At 36.5% G+C, this 19,853-nt stretch overlaps 1 long non-coding RNA gene and 1 other non-coding gene across 3 annotated transcripts in view; one reads left to right on the forward strand and one right to left on the reverse strand.

Annotated features, from left to right (window-relative positions):
- Nucleotides 1-19,853, reverse strand: part of LOC140609543 (uncharacterized) — a 232,888-nt gene that overhangs the window by 89,116 nt on the left and 123,919 nt on the right. The gene's annotated exons all lie outside the window — the stretch shown is intronic.
- On the forward strand, nucleotides 11,900-12,048 carry LOC140609621 (U12 minor spliceosomal RNA). The gene has a single exon (XR_012011387.1). It is a non-coding gene; the product is annotated as a U12 minor spliceosomal RNA (small nuclear RNA).

The raw sequence follows: 19,853 nt of genomic DNA on the forward strand, positions 1-19,853 counted from the left end.
CACAAGAAAGTAGAATATTCACTGTAATTGCTAATCACTCCTTTCACATCCCCTCCACTCTCTTGTTCTCTGTTACGCCCACTTGACATAATACTAGCCCTACCTAAGCCACCTGTCTGCCTAACCCATGCCGGCCCCTTGACATAGAGAATTGCTAATAAGAAGCACTCCACCCAGCTGACAGATTTCCCCTAATATTTTTAAGCACAAATCTCAAGTAAACCCTCAGCATGTCTCCAGTCATTTGGTTCTCCCACAAACCAAGATGTTATTTCAGATCTTGTTATTCAAACTGCCAATATTCCTTCCCCATTTCTTCCTCCCTTTCAATTAAAGACCATCTTCTCATCACCTTATCTGCCTCTTGGCCCCTTTGCATGTGTATGTAAATGCTCTCTTTTCTCTCTGATTCTAATAAAATGTACTGTCTCTAATCTTGTATAAGTCCAAACACACATCACCTTCCCTAGATGCTTGCCTATCCTTCCTCTTTCATTCCAGGACAGACTGTGCTCCTGCATTTGACCTCTCATCCACCACCATAATTCTCTTTTTCTCCATCTCTTTATCACCCAGTCCCATGGTTTAGTATATTATTCAATGACAATACAAAACTCAATTACACAATTTCTATCTCCAGCTCTGATTTCTCCTTTCAACTATATTTAGATTTGTCTAAATAAATAAGGGTCATACTTACTGTATTAACTAGGCATTTTTTTTTATCTCCAGTGGGCAAATCGCAAGTATTATAGCCAAAAGACAATTATGTATTCTCCACTCCCTCCCCAGACATCCTCCCCACTACTATTTCTCCTTCTCAGAAGATGGTACTGTCATTGTTCCTGTGGCTCACACTAAAATACCCAGGGTCATTCTATACAATCATCTTTTTCTCAAAAGCCTAAGTCCAATTTGCTAGCAAGGATTGTACAGTTATGCAAAATATAGTCTAACAGCAGCCACTCCTTACCTACCACTTAAGTTCAATTTATCATCATTTTCATCTCGAATAACTTTCTAACTGGTCAAGCTTTTCTGCTTTTGTTCCCAAAGGTCACTTCTGCACAGTATCCAAAGTTATCTTTTTGTACAATGTAATTCAAGTTCTATCACTTGCATGGCCATACTATCCAATGACTTCATACTTGTGGAAATATTAACCATTTAGTAATATTTTTTCTTTTTAATATCGTCATGGTCCTATGATACATACTGCTCTGTAGTGTTTTTTATGATTAATTCATCCATTGAGCAAATATTTATTGAATGCCCACAAAGTTTCAGGCACCATTCTAGCCTCTGGAGATAGAGGGATAAAGAAGAAAAGAATCCTGTAAGAAGTTCATCCATTTTATTGGATGTTCAACAGCACAGAAGCATTTACATTTCCTGTTGACAAAAATAGTGCATGTTCATCATATAAAATTTGAAAAATACAGAAAAACAAACAAGAAATGCAATATACTACATGCTTCCATTAATATTATGTTCAATTTCCTCTAATGCTTTTCTGTATTTCATTTACTATATTATCCCTGTGGGCATAGCCTATGTTCTCTTTATTCTTTACTATTCAGGTGAGAACACTTCATCTATTTTGGGTTTTGGAATTACTTTACCCCTGAGCTTAGCCTTCAATATTTAGATCATTCTTTCCTCATCAAGGTCTCCTAATCTGAGGGTCAAGCATGTGTTTCTGCCTGTCTTTCTAGAAAACCTTCCTTTGAGGTATGTATCACATCAAGTATCCAATGCCTACGCTGGATGTATCTCTACCTCTCAATCAAAAAAGCAAGAGGATCTCCAAACCTCATGCGTGTGTCTTACCATTCTGTTAATGTAACCTCCAGAGTAGGCAAGGGGAAAGACTTGGTAGTGGTTGTTCTTTTAAGGGGGAAAAAACCCAGCCAAATGAGAGATCCTAGGGAATTTGGGGTTGTTTCTAAAAGTCAGCAAGTTTGTGGTGCCACTCATAAATAGGAAGAAACAGAAAACTCAAGCAAAAGCATGAAAACTTCAAATAAAATCAAAAGCCCTGTGAACATGTAGTTTTACTAACAGAAATACTGCACAGCCTAGAATCATAAAGAGAAGCACCAGGGAGCTGATTAACTAGGACCATGGTGACAGTTAAGCTAGAAAAATATGTTTTCTCTTCAAATGCAGAGCACCTGATGGCTCTGCATGATGCAGTGCAATGCCACACACCTCAGGGACACCAATTTAAATCCAAGCAGGGTCATTTGTCAGAGCAGAAGTCATTTGTGCCTAATAGCATTTTATTAGCCCATGTGAAATGTATCAGAGTTCTGAACCTAGTTCTTAGGGGATGTGACTACATTATCAAACATACTACTCAATTTACTCCCTGGTGGTACCTCCAATGATAAACCATGTCCACATAACACAAGAGAATAAAGTAGCAAATAATAGGTATCAGAGCAGTTCAATTTTGTTATAATTATCATAGCAACAGCAACAAAAACACCTGGTATTTAGGTAGCACTTTACATTTCACAAAGCACTTTCATGTTTACTATTCATCTCTTTTAACAACCTTATGAAATTAATTGGCAAAGTATCACTTTTATTTTACAGAGGTGGAAAATCAGATTTGCTAAGTAACTTTCCCTTTGATTTATCACTGGAACTCAAATCTTAGCCATCAATAGAACTGAATGAAGACTCTAAATTGGTTTTTCAGATTACAAGTCTACCATTATATCTTTCTTGGACAGTATGTTGTCCTTTTTTAAGAGTCTCTGTAACAAATTTTTTTAGAATAAAGTAATTTCATCAGTAAATGATTTAGAGAATAAATGGTTGTCCAGATGTTTTTTCCTAGTGTAGAAATACATGACTTCCTAGTAGAGCGATTATGTGGTATTTTTAGAATAATCAGCTGAGCATGCTAAAATTATTCACAGTGGAAGACTATTCATTCTTTCTACAAGTTTATAATAAAGCTAATAATTTAATAGCAGCCAATATTTTGATTGCTTGACATATGACAATCTTTCTTCTTAAACCTCATACCAACTTAACAAAATGAGCATCTTCTCCTATTTTTCAGATACAAACTCAGGTATATAAAAGTTAAGAAATTATGACAAACCCAGAGAAAGAGTGGAACTGTTGGGATACAATTCCTATCCGTCTGGCCTCAAAGCTTGCACTCAATCATTACACATTCTCCAAAAGGATAAGAAGCAGACAGCAGAATCATTAAGGAACCTTCTCTGAGGAAGGAACAAGGCAAACCAGACATTGAAAATCTGTATGACATTTTAGGGTTCATTTGATCTAGAAAAAATACACAATACTATTTTCTCAAGTACTATACCATTGTCCCAGTAAAATTATCAAAGAGTATATATTTTACAAACACAATTACTAAGATATACTAACACAGAGAACAAATTCAAGTGTGATACCAAGTTAAGAGCAAACATTCAATTAGTATTGACTGCAAGATACTCTGAACTTTGTGGTCTTAGCAGCACAAGGAATTCAGGGGAAGAAGAAAGGAAGAAGGAGAAGAAGAAGAAGAAGAAGAAGAAGAAGAAGAAGAAGAAGAAGAAGAAGAAGAAGAAGAAGAAGAAGAAGAAGGAGGAGGAGGAGGAGGAGGAGGAGGAGGAGGAGGAGGAGGAGGAGGAGGAGGAGGAGGAGGAGGAGGAGGAGGAGGAGGAAGAAGAAGAAGAAGAGAGAAAGGAGGGAGGGGAGAGAAAGGAGGGAGAGGAGAGAAAGGAGGGAGAGGAGGGGGGTGAAGAGGAGGAGGAGGAAGAAGAGGAGATATGTTTGCAGTCTTGGAAAGCCCTCAGTGGAATTACTGCAACTTACAACAAACTGCAAATAAAATACAAGTGAGAGCCATGGTTCTCAAACTGTAGTGGGCACTGGAATTACCTGGAAAAATTGTTGGCAAATAGACTCTTGGACCCCACCCTCTGAGTTTCTGATTCAGAAAGTATGGGAGGGGTGTGAGAATGAACATTTCTGACAAACTTCCAGGTAATGCTGATGTTGCTGGTTCAGGGACCACACATTGAGAACCACTGTGGTTTAGGTTCAGCAGAATTCTAAGAGAGCATAAAAGATGTAATAAGCCTTCCAAAGGAAAAAAAAAATCATAGACTTTAGCCTTTTTTTTTTTTTTGTATTTAGTTGTTGTTGTTGTTGTTGTTGTTTTTAAGATGTATTTATTGGGATGCCTAGGTACCTCAGTGGTTGAGCGTCTGCCTTTGACTCAGGGTGTGATTTCCGGGGTCCGGGATGGAGTCCCACATGGGGCTCCTGCGGAGAGCCTGCTTCTCCCTCTGCCTGTGTCTCTGCCTTTCTTTCTCTCTCTTTCTCTCTCTGTCTCTATCTCTCTCTCCTGAATAAATGAATAAAATTTGTTTGAGAGAGAGAGAGAACGGAGGGATAGAGGGAGACAGGGAGAGAATCTCAAGCAAACTCTGCACTGATCACAGAGCCTGACATGGTGCTTGATTTCACGTCCTTGGGATCACAACCCTGAGATCACAACCTGAGCCCAAACCAAGAGTCGGGCTTTTAATCAACTGAGCCACCTGAGAATGCTGAGCCTTTGAACTGTGCTTTGACAAAGGAAGAGAATTTCAGATATTGAGGAATAATGTGCTTCTGTCTCAAAAGGAGGCATATAGGTCTTCAGACTCATCCTTCTCTCATCTTAGTGATTTGGTAGCCTCACTCTACTCTTGCAGAATGGAATAAAAATTATGAATCCATCTCTCTTTGCCCAACAACTCAAAATATACGTTAATATTTTCTTGGCTTCAACTGAGGTCCTGACATTTCACAAAAGAATGAAAGAGTAGTTTAACACATTTTAAGCCCTATTAAATTCCTTCTTTGTTCCATTTCAAATAATTTCAATTTCTTCTGAAATTTTTTCCTAACCCAACTTTCACATTCTAGGAATGATCCAGAATGTGAATGAGATGTTGGTCAAGTTTTCTTTTGTAGATTTGTTTGATTGATTGTATGGCTGAAATAAGTCACAACTTACCAAGTAAGTATCCTTCCTATCCTTACCCCAAAAGACAAAAGAATAAATGGAAACCATTCTAGAAGCATTTTAACTGTATGCTGGAGCTAGAGAACAATCAAAGGGATAATGTACTGACTCATGAGAATAGTTTTATTCCCCATTCTTCTATTATTTTACCACATGACTCTAAAGAAGTCATTTAAATTCTCACTGCTTTAATTTTTGCATTTGTAAAATGGAGATAATATTTGCCACAAGGTTTAGTTAATGCTTTAAAATGCTTTGGAGATCACAGGAAAAGGAGAGCATAAAATACTCTTACTCTACATTGATCTTTGGAACTTGAACTATAAAACAAGAAGAATCTACACTCCTGCAGGAACTGACCAATTGAGAAGGAACTTTCCTACAACTAAGCTGCTCACTGTCATGACAAATGTATATTGGACTCCAATATTGTCAAGTATTTTACAATCATTCCTTCTAATGATTTTTATTCATCACTCTTACAGAGGGAACAACTAATGGGAAGATAATTCAAATGCTATCTGTCAGTCTAAGGGTGAGAAAACCTTTTCCATAAGGGCCAGGTAGTAAATATTTCAGACTGCAGGCCACATATGAGCATCCAATCACATATGATCATGATTATGAGTCATGCTTAAAAACTGGGACAAATAAGCATTGCTAATCATTATCATTGTAAATTTTTCTCCTAAAAAGCATCAGTGTTCCTTCCTGCTTTCATTTTATTTTACTATTTACTCAGATTGGGTCAGTAATACAGAGTTAAGGAAAATCTGCTACCTAAATATTTAGGGTTTTAGTTTGAAAATGGACCACTTTTTAAAAATAATACTGTTGCTTACAAGTTCTGTTTTCCCAAAAATAATTTGTTAAATCAAGCTATTTGATTTTAGGACCCCAAACACAAGCCACTCTGTTTCATTCACATTTTCTATTTTGTTTTGCCTGCTGCTTCATTACTTGTGTTTCCTCATGAGCCTTTAGAGGAAATAATGTTATTTCTTCAGTTGTGCAAATTGAAAACCTATTTTTAAAGAGCTGTGCTCCAGCCATTTTGATTATCCTACATTCCATTCTTCTCTTCATTTATTTAAAAAAGAAAGAGACTATCTATAAGTCCTCATGTCTCTCCTGAGAGTTGTAGAAGCTATTTTATTCTTATTAACACTTTTATTACACACATTTTGTTTTCTTATTGCAGTGATAGTTTACCTTCCTGTTAACTTTTCTGTTTACATCTCCTTTAAGAAGTTTTGTCTGACGTGCTCTATATAAAGACTCCTAATCAGATCTCCTTTTAAAACTATGTAAAGTAGAAATGAGTTTTACAATTTAAGTTACAAAGTTTACAAAATAGAAAGTAGTTTAAAGACTTTTGCTTCTTTTTGGTTATATTTAAAATCTTTTTAGGAGCTTCTCTTTTAACTGAGATGAACTTCCATACAGTTTCTCATATATCCATGAGTTTTAAACTAATAAATTCAGCACTAAGTCATAGGATACAAAATCAAGATACAAAAATTAGGTGTACTTCTCTACACTAACAATAAATGATCTCAAAAAAAATTAAGAAAACATCCACACCGAAATACAATTCAAAATCACAGTGAAATATCACCTCACATCTCTTAAGAAGGTCATTACCCCCAAAAACTAGAACTGTGTTGACAGGTATAGTCCCAAAGTCCAACATCTATCTTGAGCGAAAGCTTTGTGCCCTACATCAACCTTTGTTTTTCATAGTCAGGCTGGCCTCAGGACAAATAAAATTACATATAAATGCACCCTGACTTTTTATTTTCCCCCACAGGTTCTAAGTAATTTGGCTGTAACTCTTTGGGGATGACATTCCTGAAAAACCCTATAATCTTCGTTACTGTGTTTCTCAGCTGCAGGTACTTCCAACGCTGTGATTTATCTAAATTGTATTTTTGTCAAAGGGTTATAGGGGATAATGTGAAAAGTCTAATGGGATATTGTTAGTAAATTTATAAAATTACTTTCTGTATCCAGTTAGACCAAGTAATTTTTTCACTCGTTGCTTTTAGGGCAGGCTTATGTATCATTGAAGACTGCAAGGAAATAAAAGTTAAGCACCCAAACTAAAGATTCTTTGTCTAAAACCATGTCTGTTAGGACAAGTTTATCATTTATAAGGCTCAAGGATAGTCTTTAGATGAGTGAACAATCTGAGCCTAAAGCTACAAAGCCGCACACAGAATTCTTCCTCTTGCCACTTTGTACTGTCCCTCAGATCTAGGAGTGAATTATTGGTCCCAGTGCCACATACACACCACAGAAGTACATTCTCACTGCTGCTTGATCCAACTAAGGTGCCAGTCCATACACTGGGGTTTATTCCAAAGAGAGATTTGTCTTATGTAATGGAAACTCCTAAGCACTGCTATCCCATTCTGTGGCTGAAAGAAGGTGATGGCACAAAAATGCTGAGGATGGTCTGACCTCCTCTGGTCTTGTGCATGTGAAGTCCACTGCATTCACAATGCCAGAGCTCCAAAGAATTTTGGAATCTCTCCTGACTCCTTGATGGTGTTATGCTGAACAGCCAGTGAATATGAAACATTTTAGCTCCTTAGTTCTGTAACCTTTAACTGTATATCTGGAACCTTTTACTCTTAACCATCTGGGAGAATTCTATAGATCCAAGAGAAATGTAAAAGGTTTATGAGCCAGAAGTAGCTAGCATGAGGTCCAAAGTGAAAGTTAGCTGGGATTAAGTGGTCAGATAACTGTGCACCGCAGAGCAACAAAGTCTTACCAATAGTTAGAACATCAAGTTGGGAAAATAGCAGCATGAGCGAGTAGAAGAACTATCAAAACCAGATTAATTCATTGGCTATTTTCTAAGCTTTGTCAGTTTAGTTCATTTAGTTGCTGGGTTACAAAATTGAATAAGAAAAACAAGGAAAACTGATAACTTGTCCCAGATCCGCAGAGACTGAGACCAGACAACTAAATGCAATATGGTATCCTGAATTGGATTCTGGAACAGAAGGAAATTAATGGAAAACTGGTGAAATCTGAATAAAGTTTGAAGGTTAGTTCACAGTAATGCGTCAATGTTGGTATTTTAGACCTGACAAATACACGACAATAATGGAAGACGATTCCATTAGGGAAACTAAAATCAGTGGGAGCTTTGCAGGGATTCTCTGTGCTCTCCGCAACTTTTCTGTAAATCTAACACTCTTTCAAAATAAAAAGGTTATTTAAGAATGAATAAGACAAGATTCTTATCCTGGAGTACTTAAAGCATACTTGGGAGGATATTATAGTAAAGAAACCAACTCAATCTGGCACTAAATGATTTAACAAAAAAATTGACAAGGCTCAATGGTGCATAGGTCCAGCAGAGCTCCTAGTCCAATCTAGAGTTTAATGAGAATACCTGAGATCAATTCTAAAGGATATGTAGGCCTGACAGGAAAAGGAAAGGGTGATCAGAATTACAGGTAGAAGGAAGGGCATGAGCTGCATGGAGAACTGACAGATAATTTGGAAGGGCAAAGGGTAAGACTAAGGGTGGGACCAGATCCAACTGTGCAAGGCTCCTATGTCTGGATAAGGACCTAGATCTCCACCTGAGGATGATGGTGAATGACATCACCAGATCTGCAACAGCATGCATATATATTTTTGGAGGCAGAGCTGAAAGTAGAGGTATTTTGTAATGCTGTGAATGAGGCAGAAACAGTAGATATGGAGACAGGAGTGTAAATTTGAGAATTACATAGGAATAGGAAGTAAAACAAGCAGTCTTTAGCGAACCTGACCTGAGGCCATTGAGTGTGGAGGGAAATAATCTAGCAGATAAAAAAAATGTCTTTGGATTATCACTGTACTATACAAAACAATACAATAATTAATTTTCAAGCACAAATATCAGACTTGTGAAGAAAAATTGAGACTATGCTTAGTATACCCTACTACAGATACCACACAAAAACTTTCAGTCAATAAGGCACTGTAAACACATGCTTTTTAAACCTATATACTTAAAACATAATAGTAATTGATAAAATATTAAAAGGCAAATAAAAACACATAGCTAGCTTGAAAATAAGTTAAGATCTCTGTGAACCAGAACGAAGACCCAAAAAAATTTCCTTAAAAAAATAAAAAAATAAAAAAAAAAAAGAAACAGGAGCATCTGGGTAGCTCAGTGGTTGAGTGTCTGTCTTGGCTCAGGTCATGATCCTGGGCCCTGGGATCAAGTCCTGCATCCAGCTCCCCACAGAGAGCTTGCTTCTCCCTCTGCCTGTCTCTGCCTCTCTCTGTGTATCTCTCATGAGTAAATAAATAAAATCTTTTTAAAAATAATAAAAAACAAAACATTTCTAAAATACATAGCTTACATAAAAAAAGAAATAAGAACAGGAGTTAAAAAAACATAAATCAGAATATGGGAAACTAAATCACAACATACACTTTTAAAAGCAATAAATAAAGGAAGAAATTCTCAAATGTCAAACAACAGAACATTTGACAAAAGCAAATAGAGCATACGGGTAGAAAATGCTGGCCATCACTGTGTAACAAATTTTATATGTGAGTGGTCATATCCTTGTCTGCTTGTTTCTTTGGGAAACTGGCCATTTCCACTTGTGATCATTCTTTACCAGGATGTCTAACTGATAATGAATAAATGACTTCAGCAATATTCCATTTCTTGAAGTAAATAGTACTAATAAACTTAAGAACGCTGGTATATGGGCTTTTAAAGCACTTCCATAGTGCCTGGCACACAGTAATCCCTCAGTAAGTCCATTATTATTCCTCCAAGCATCAATGATATAATTTATCACTAGTATTATTATCATCATTATTCAGCACTCTCAGATAGTATTAGAAATGATATGAGTTGTATGGTAAACTATTTCCTTTTATTACTCCCTTCTATGAAGACCTACCTGCTCTTCCTTTGTTCTGATTTCCGAAGACCTCTGAATAGTTCCCTTCTCATTATTTAGTTTCACTTTCCAAAACACATTCCTTTCCCCCCCTTTATTTCTTATTTTCCCAATAGTAGGAAACCTTTTTGATCCCTCTCTTTCTGTAAATAGTGCCACCATTATACCAGGTTTAAAGCTTGACAAATCGAACTTCGATAAAAATAAGTAAATAAATTTTAACCATTTTGTTGGTTGTAAAACAAACAAAAACCTCAAAATAATATTTTAATCTTCTATCTTCCTGTTCAATTCAATTAGCCACCATCCAAAAAAAAAAAAGAATAAACAGAAGGAGAAGGAGGAGGAGGAGGAGGGAGGAGGAGAGGAGGAGGAAGAAATGTGTCCTTTAAATCTCTCCCACATCTGTCCATTTCGTTCTGTCATCATCACCAGCTTTAAGGTTTTAGAAACTCATTGCTAGCTAGCTGTTACTACATGGCAACTGATTTGATTGCCCCATGTTTTCTCATACTAAACATTGTGCAACAATACGTAAATACTATATTCAGTGAGCTAGTGGAAAAGAGCGTTATTCTCTTCTTCTACATTCAAACATGCTTATGCACTAATTCTCTCCCTGCATCTGCCATAAATCACAGGCAGATAAGAACTTTTTCTAGGCCCTTTTGGTCACAAACAGTCACTATCTGGTCCAAAATAATTTAAAAATCTTCCTCTCCTTTCTCCTCTTGCCCCATCCCTGATATAGTCTGCATCAGATTTAAGCCTGTAATGGAGGGTGGCAACTTTTTTTGCTTCTCCTCTATTTCTGTCACTTCCTCCTCCACTTTTGGCTGTTCTAATGGACACCTCAAGAGCCAGGACCCAGAAAAAAAGGTAATGAGAGATAAACAGAGTTATATCTTGTGGTTAACTAAAGGTATTCCTCCTTCGGGATGTGACAGATGCTCAAATACTAATTCGTATCAATATATTTCTCATTTGGGGAGCACTTCTTTTTTAAGAGAGAAAGCATGCAAATAGGGAAGGGCAGAGGGAGAGGAAGAGGGAGAATCTTATGCAGGCTCCATGCCTAGCATGGAGCCCAATGCAGGACTCCTTTTCACAACCCTGAAATCATGACCTGAGCCAAAATCAAGAGTCAGATATTTAACTGACTGAGCCACCCAAGTGCCCCTCATTTGGGGAGTACTTTTGCACATTTTCTAAGATGTGTCTCTTAGGACTGCTGATAGCAGTTATCAGGACAGTCCATAGTACCCCCTGCAAGGGGAATAGATAGACATACAGGTGCCTCTGTCCAGAGAAACTCCCTCTGGTCTGTTCACCCCACATATTTGAAAGATGGAAGTCAGCATTCATGACACTAAAAAACAAACAAACAAACAAAAAAAAAACATGTTTCCAATCTGCTAACATGCTCTGCATAGTCCTGCAGGACCCAAAGTATGTATTCGATCCCTATCAAAATATTCTCAATTTCCACTGAAATTATGGTAAGTAAATTTCCATTTTTACAGTCTGTCAAAACTAATGTTTTCAACTCATATTTTTATGAAAAATCATCATATGCTCACAAGGCCCAAAGGCTATTTTCTTAGTCTAAGATTCTTAACGTAAAGGCCTCTCTAATCTTCTCTGACTGGTCATTCTAATCTATTCCCTACTACTGAGCAAATTCAGACATCCTGTGCTGCCCCAGATCTAATCAGTTTTTTGAATTCTGGCCGCCTTGCATCCCCAGTCACTAGTCACTCTCCACCCCAAATCAGGACTGTTTCAATCTTTATTTTCAATGAAACTGAATTTGGTTAATTTGCACAGTAAAGGAACTAACTGGAAGGGTAGTGGACAGTTCATAGAATGAAATGGAAAAGCCAGAGAACTCTAAGAGGAAGGAAATTAAGAAAGGAAGAAATCCATGACTTAAGCTTATGAGTAAGGAAAATACCAATTCAGGGTGATGTCTGAATCCTCACTGCTAATGTGAGATGAATTTGTGAGTGGATACAGGTGCCCCTAAGGTGACCTGCCTACTTGCCAGTATGCCTAGGAGTCGCGATTTGCCCATCCTCCTTTAACACTGAAAGAGTAGACTGCTATAAGTTAGTAAGCTATATTGAGAAGATGCTTGTTTCCTTTAAATAATAAACAAGGTTAATTCAAGAAAGAGAGAGAGAGAAATAAGGGAGAGAGGGAGAGAAGGAGGGAGGAGGGAAGAAGGAAGGGAGGGAGGAAGGGAGGAAGGGAGGAAGGGAGGAAGGAAGGAAGGAAGGAAGGAAGGAAGGAAGGAAGGAAGGAAGGAAGGAAGGAATTGAATCCAAGAATATTTCATAGGAATGATCTGTTGGGGAGACCCTCAATGTTATCAGTCATCATTATACCGCTGGGCCCTTCAGTCTTCTGCAATCACAGCAAATGATCTCTCTTCCTGGCCTTTCACTTTGCTTTATTTCCCCAAGATTTAAAGTCCCAGGCAAGAACACAGGCTTAGCCATGGCTGACAACTTGAAAACCATGGGAAAAGGGAAAGTTACCATTAGAAATTAGTCAAATGTATTATTTGGGGCACATAATATCATTGTTTTCATAAAATCCCAAGAGAATAAGCTGAAAAAATTAGAATTCATGGGAGAGATCCACAAAGTGACTGGGCACAGATATATATGCAAGAATTCAGTATCTCCCTCGTACAAAAACAAAACTGCAATGCCAAAGACATCAATAATTTAAATGGGGAAAACAAAATATAGACGCTTAGGAAGAAAACTATAGGGGCACCTGGTGATTCAGTCAGTTAAGCATCCAACTCTTGATATTGGCACAGGTCATGATCTCAGGGTCCTGGAATCAAGCCCTGAGTAGGGCTCCAGGCTTAGTGGGGAGGAACATAAGGGTTCTCTCTCTCTCCCTCTCCTTCTGCCCCTCCCCCAATCATGGATGTGCACACATACTCTCTCTCTCATATAACTAAATAAATCTTTTTTTAAAAAAAGAAAACTAGGGCACGTGGGTGGCTCAGTGGTTGAGCAACTGCCTTTGGCTCAGGTCATGATTCTGGGATCCTGGGATCAAGTTCCACATCAGACTCCCCATAGGGAGCCTGCTTCTCCCTCTGCCTATGTCTCTGCTTCTCTCTGTATGTCTCTTATGAATAAATAAATCTTTTTAAAATTTTAAAAGAAATTAAAATTTCTTTTAAAGAAAGAAAACTATAAACATTAATTCAGATCTCTTACAGAAGAATTGAATGAATAAAAACATTCATTACTTTTGGTGGAAAGACTATTTAAAGTAGCTCTTTTTTACTTTACCTATAATCCAGGATAAATCTGGATTAAGATTTGTAACTATGTCTCTACTTATCGAACAATAAGAATTTAGTGTGTGAATTAAATTTAGTTAATTTGATTGAGCCTACTTATCTTTTATGTGGGGGAAGGAATGGTGTGTGTGTGTGTGTGTGTGTGTGAGAGAGAGAGAGAGAGAGAGATCTGGAAATGATTCGAAATTACCCTATAGACATAGATAAATAGAGAATTTACAGATATTTAGACTAACATACTTGATATCAAACAGGAAATAATAAAATAGAAAAAAATACCTAACTTTATGGTAGAGTCAGCATCTACATTTCTACCCAAAGAAGTGTTCATGTTTTAAATCTGAATTCCCACTAAGGAAATCATATTAACTTTTAGCTTATTTTACAACCTATCAACCATAAAATATGGTCACTTACTCATGAACAGATTCCACTGTATCTCCCATCTCATTCAGAAAGTAGAAAGTTAGATTATTCTTAGGTTTTGTGTTCCTTTGTCCTGTTATTATTAGGGGCCTGGGCAGATGAGAAGATAGGATCTAAGATTGTTAAACCCAAATTGAAGAACCTCCCATCTAATTATCAGACTATACTCCAAGCACAATGCCACTACTGATGGAGATTTGATGAGGGCTGAGAATTAAAGCAAAAATAAATAAAGTTGATAACAATTAGGGAACTATCATCAAATTGATGGTGAATACAAAGTCTACAGTGGATGTCTAGAACAAGACTAATTAACCTTGCTGCACCCCAGCAGGCCCCAGTCCTCATGTGCTCTGAAAAACGTGTCATTGTGTTCTCACTATTCTTTTTTATATTGATGACCTGAGGTGTGGATTTGTTTACAGAAAAAAGAAAAAGAAAACAAATCAAAGAGACAAATAAATAAAATGGGAGTGTTCTTCACATAAACATCTCCCCCTCAGATACAGACAGACTCAAGTGGTTCCATTGGTTACTTAAGTCCTTCCTCATAATCCCTCTTGACTGAAAAGATATTTCCTACATTAAGAATGTTTAAGCTCCTTTTGTTTGCAGAGACAATATAATGTAAAAAGCTACCACAGCCAAGTCCCCTTCCAGTATTCTATGGTGGTCTAAGTAGTCCCTGTTATAGAAAGGATGACCCTCCCACTCACCCACCCACCCATTCAGAAAGACAAGGCATTCATTCATTCATTCAACAAATATTTGTTGAATAAGTACTAGTGCTAAACACTGGGGACTCAGAGGTGATATAAAAAGTTCATGTCCGTGGACTTTAACACTCTGGGAGGAGAGACAGGCAATAAACAAATAGTTAAGCCACTCTCTGGCTCTACATCAGCCTATTTCAACCACATTGTTCCTTGAGGCCACAAAGATTATGGTGTCTACTGACTTCTGGCTGGTTGGGATCTTGTTTCTAGTCATTTTCTCTGCTACTTTTCCTTCTTGCTGGTTATCTCTGCTCCAAGGGTTTTTCTTTGCTACTACATCCAATTCCAGAAATGTCTGCAATTTAATGAGTTTCTGCTAAAAACAGTACTACCCCCAGCAAGGCCCATTAAACACACAGAGGTGCAGTGACTGGAAAAGAACCACTGTTTATTATATTTCAAGAAGAAATAAGCTGGGTCATACATTATTTATGAAGTGTTTATGATGTCATCCAACACTAACATAAGCACTGACTGACATAATATAATAAACACAACAGCTGTTTCCTCTACCACTTCACTGTTCAACTCCTTCAACTGAGAATTCAGATTTTCAGCTTTTCACTCTTTAACCTTTTATGATACTGATTGACCTAGTAATATGCTAATCAATCTTCATGCCAGATCTCATTATAGAGCCAGTTAAATACAATAAATCATACCTTCAGAATGTAAAAAAATAACACCTATTTTTGAAACGACTTTGTTAGAAAAGAAAGTTACAAAACTTTATTGGCCTCTGCAAATATATTTGGTGGGTGCAAATGCTCTAAGCTCTGAGCTCCAAAACTAAATTTCTAATTGGGCTTTTTTTTTTTTGAAGTGATGGAGTTTCTGTCTATTTTAACACTTTTGGTGTGAAGATAAATCTGCAGATTTAGAGAAAAGTGAACATGGCTTTAGAAGTATTTGTACTTTATCTTTTTGATAACTGTCTTTTAAGAACAATAAAGAGATTTATTTCTGTCAGGTAGTAGTGAAAATATTATGAATGCCCTTACTGCTTTGATATTTCATGAAAGGCACGGTATATCTATGGCAGTTAAAACCTGAAAAAAAAAGAGGAAATTGACAAAGTTTATTGAGTTGAGCAACAGATAGCAGGACAGGGAGGAAGAAAGAAGGGAGATGACATATCCTTCATTTATCTTTTCCTAACAGATGATGTATTTAGGAAAATCAAAATAATCATATATGTAAAAGAATGTCTATTTAAAAGAATTCATTGATTATGGTATTTTTTATAGTACTAGCATGAAGGGTAACCAGTTTTCAGATTATAATTCTTCACTCAAGAACTCTGCTTTATTGCAAATACGAGCTTATCATAAAATGTTAACTATAAATTTATCCTGACTATAAAATTAAGCACGTTATTGATTTATGATAGAAAAGCTACTAATGGCAAGTAAACGATTTAGGAGTTGGAAATGGGAGAGTAAATGTCATTCTAAAGAATGAGTGAGTTCTCTCTTTTCTGGGACACTAACTTCCAAAACACAGTAAGAGTTGATGTAAATCGGCACTACCCACACTGCTGCCCATGACTATGAGCTACAGGTCCACATAAGATAGAAGAGGAATGAGAAGATGTGCTTCTAAGCTCTTATAGTTATTTGGTAGAGTAATTTTATATCTGTTTAATCTAATAAAAACTATGGACTCATATTATTCATTTTGCACATTTTATTTTTTTCCATTCATTTATTTTACAAAAGTATCTCTCTGAAGCATATAGAAATTAAAAATAAAGCAAAAGAAGAAAAAGGACACACTTTCACCAAAGTTAGAAAACAAACAAACAGAAAAACACCAAAGAAACAAAAAGAGTAGATGTGGAGAAATGGAGTATGGGCTTTGTTTTCTTTAATTTGTAAAGGAAATTTTTTGACAAAAATTCTGTCACAGAGGTTCAGACAGCTTTTTGGAGGACTTTGTTTTCCTTTCCTCCTTCTCTCCAGACTCTGATTTCCTTTAGACTGTAAGTAACTCACTTTAGCATTGATTTGATTGGGTCAAATGTATTGCTTCCATAGGCTTCAATAAAACAGATTTTTTTCCATTTTATTTTATTTGTTAATTATCTCATCAACTTTCCCTAAATTTTTTCACATAGGCACATATTTCCAATAGAAGTTTAGGACATAACTAGAGCCAATTTCATATCCTTGGTATTACAGTAAGTAATTGGTTGCTTGTCTCTCTTTTTCACTCCTGCCATAGATTTATCCATACTCATTGAGTGTCAGTTGCAAAATGTAGCTGGTCTTTGTCAAGCTTTCTTTTCATAAGCTTTCTGTGGTTTAGAATTGGAACTAGTGGAAAAAATTCTTACAATCAAGGGACTATACTTCTGCCACTATCACATCAGCTTAACAACAGAAGCAAACAGTCTTGCATGTTGTTGGCACCTCTTCTCCATCCTGTGTGTTGCCACAGCTGTCTGTACGTGGTAAGTATATTCAGAGAGCAAAGGAAAACGACAGGCAAGGAGGGCCAAGTATTTGACATCTTGTGGAATAACCGAGTTCTTTACCTAATGAGCAAATTCTTGTTGTATAAAGGACAAGTAGAACTTAGAGTCTGAAGGACAATGAAGAAAAACACCCTGAGACAGCAGATCCTAATACAGGAAAACTCCGTGAAAAAAAATCTACCTACAATTGTTCCCCACTTAAAAAAAAAAATGCTATCAATTGGCTTTACTCTTTTGTGTTTTTTAATCTATTTTTGTTTATTTTTATGTATTTTTTCAAGTTTTTGTTTTAATTTGTTTAGTTAGTTAACATACAGTGTTAAATTAGTTTCAGGTGTACAATACAGTGATTCATCACTTCCATACATCACTCAGTGTTCCTCACAACAAGTACCCTCCTTTATCCCCATCACTTGTTTCACCCATCCTTCACTCACCTCCCCTCTGGTAACCATCAGTTTGCTCTCTATAACTAACAATCGGTTTCTTGATTTGTGTCTCTCTTGCTCTTTTTTTTTTCCCCCTCTGCTTGCTTGTTTTGTTTCTTAAAGGGTTGGCTTTACTCTAGAGCAGAGAAAGAATTACAGGGGCTTTCAAAAGACAATTCTTTAGTATTGGCAAAAAAGAAAACCGAAATGCTGTTATAACAACATGGATGAATTTCAGAAACATTATGCAGAGTGAAGGAAGCCAGAAACAAAAAAAGTATGCATATATTGAATTCACTTATATGAAGATCTACCAAAAAATAAAATAAAATAAAACTGATATCAATAGTGAAAAACATCACCATAATGATTACATCCTGAATGTGAGGGGTCGAAGTAGGTGATGACTTAGAACAGAACTTTCTGGAGTAATGGTAATATTCAATATCTTGATAGGAGTTTGGATCACACATGTGTATGTCTTTGTCAAACCTCATCAAATGGAACACTTGAGATATATGCATTTCCCTGTATATAAAATGTACCTTAAAAATAGGAATATAACAAGTATAGAATCCATTAATTAAATGTATGGTGAAGTGTCTAGAATTAAGTTTACAAATGTCTATAACTCCTTTTGAAATTTCATTAAAAAACTGAGATAGATTGATGGGTAGATAGAGATAGGGACAGATGGACAGACGTGATTAAGCAAATATAGCAAAATATTAATTGTAAAATCAAGGTGAGGACTATGGGTGTTCATCATACAATCCTTTCAACCTTTCTGCATATTTGAAATTTATTCATAATAAAAGGTTTGTTGGGGGAAAAGCAATTTTTTCCTCTCTGAACCCAAATATATCTCCCCAAAACTCTGTCAGGCCCCCGTTGAGTACTACAAGACTTGTTAGATCATTTTCCAATATCTTTCACTTGATATGAAAACTCAGATAAGATACAAAAAAAAAAAAACACTGAGAAGAAGAGAAACCACATGATTAAACAACTATTCATATACCTGGTACTGGCAATATCTCATTTAATTTTTGAGAGAACTTCTTAACTTAGGTATTGTTTTGGGTGTCAAGATCATATTTTTAGTAACAATAGCCTCTTAAGTTCTACAGTCACTTAAAAGAAAACAGAATTAGTGTTTCACACCACACTATAGATTTTATTAATGTCTTGATGGCTTTGGGGGCAATAGGGGCAAAAGAAATTTAAAAGCTCCTAAATAAGCATTCTGAAGAATCATTTAAAAAAAGAGAAAAACAACTTCCTCATCTTTCCCACATAATGCCATCCCTTTTCTTTGATAGGGATTATCTTAGGAGACCCTTTACTGTCTTTTGGTAAGCCTCAGCAATGTACAACATTTAAGCCAACATCTTGGTGCTTGATAATTCTAGTCGAGCCAAGTATTAATCTTTAAGATATAAGAATTATAATCATACAATGTCTTTCCTTTGTCAATGTGTTAGACCCTGGAGAACTGCAACTGGCTCCAAGAAAAGGAGCAAAAGGAATGGAAGGAATGATAGTCTGTGAAAAAACAATTTTGTTTGGGAGATGAAATGTTACATTCTTGGCTTAAACTCATAAAACTAGGATAGAGAATAGATATTCAAGTTCATAGTTCTCCACATTGGGTCTCTAGAAGAGTTCTCCCTCTTCCACCTTAAGTCCATGAAGAGGTTTCTTCCAGAAACCTATAGAGAAATCATAGTTTAGAGAGCTTATGGACTTTCCCAGGGCCACATAGCTAGCATAGGAAACTGAAGCTCAAACACTGAATGGTTTTCCTCTGTGCCAAGTTAGGATCAATTAATTGTAAACTGGTTTACTAGGGCTGTTTGTAGATATGACCCCTGAACACAAGAGCAGCCTTCATTTGAAAGGAAAACAATATTGGCACATGAAGCCCTCCTTGGAAATAGCGGGCTATCTCCTGACAGATGGAATGTCAGGAGAGCACCATGAAAGAGGCAACATCAGAAAAGGCATAAAAACTGAAAAAAAGGAAAAGAGGAAGGCACCAAAAATAAACTTCACCCATTTCCCAGTCACACACTATTCTAATTGGATATTTCCACAGCAGAGATGAGGTTACCATAAACTGCAGTTTGTCCAGGACAGTCCTGGTTTGTTCCTCTTGTCCTGTGGATTACACATTTTGTGGACACCGTATTTAGGAAGCAGAGACTGAGAAATGATTGATTAGAAAAAAAAGTCTTATGAGAAGGGGCCTTTTTTTAAGTCTAATGTGACTGTAATTAAATTGTAGCCAAAAATATTTTGTGTAGCTCCCTTTTTAGTAACCCCACCATTGACTCGTTGGTTTATTACCTCTTAAAGAATCAATCCAATTCAGATGATGTTTTATGGAGAAGCTTTGAGCTCACAGAAATTTTGCTATCCTTCTTTCAAAAAGTAGCCTCTCT

The sequence above is a fragment of the Canis lupus genome, chromosome 18 (genome assembly GCF_048164855.1).
Source record: "Canis lupus baileyi chromosome 18, mCanLup2.hap1, whole genome shotgun sequence".
Classification (NCBI taxonomy): Eukaryota; Metazoa; Chordata; class Mammalia; order Carnivora; family Canidae; genus Canis; species Canis lupus.